The sequence below is a fragment of the Geospiza fortis genome, unplaced genomic scaffold (assembly GCF_000277835.1).
Source record: "Geospiza fortis unplaced genomic scaffold, GeoFor_1.0 scaffold61, whole genome shotgun sequence".
NCBI lineage: Eukaryota > Metazoa > Chordata > Aves > Passeriformes > Thraupidae > Geospiza > Geospiza fortis.
In genome coordinates this window covers 1,050,049-1,050,799 of record NW_005054430.1, presented here as the reverse complement: position 1 = coordinate 1,050,799, position 751 = coordinate 1,050,049, and positions in this window count along the sequence as shown.

The following is a 751-nucleotide window of genomic DNA, read 5'->3' as shown; positions in this document are numbered from 1 at the left end:
TTACCTCGTGGGCATAAAACGATGATAAAATAACTGGGATGTTTGCAAGGGAAGGGGCCGGCGCAGGGAAAGGGGCAGAGTTTGTTCCCGGGGAGATGAAAACTCCAGGTATCAGCACCTGGAGAGGGTGGAAAACACCAGGATTGGGGGAAAAAAAAGAGATTTATGGCAAAACGTGGGAGTCTGACATTGCCGGGGGGCACAGGTGGGGGCAGCACAAATGAAATCCTGATTGATCTCCTCTCCCCACAGCAGAGATTCCTGTGGAATTGTCTCCTGGATGGAGAACTGGAGGCACTGAGGAACTGGGGCAGGAAGGGGAGTGCAGGATCAAATGTTTGGGAAATGACCCCAAAAAGGACCCGAGCGTCACCTGGCTCTGCGGGGTGGGGACAGTGCGGTGACCCCAAAGCTCCGGGTCAGGTGGGCAGGGAAGGAGTGGGACACATTCCATGGGAATTCCTGGGGAGGGAGAGCAGCTCCAAACAGGATCATGGGAATAAATCTCAATTCTGAACCTCAGCTCCAAACAGGATCAAGGGAATAAATCTGAATTCTCAGCCCTGGCATCAAACAGGATCCCAGGAATAAATCGGAATTCTCACTCTCCTGGGACCAAACAGGATCCCTGGAATAAATCTCAATTCTGAACCCCAGCTCCAAACAGGATCAAGGGAATAAATCTGAATTCTCCCCTCAGCCTCAAACAGGATCCAGGAATAAATCTGAATTTTCTCCTCAGCTCCAAACA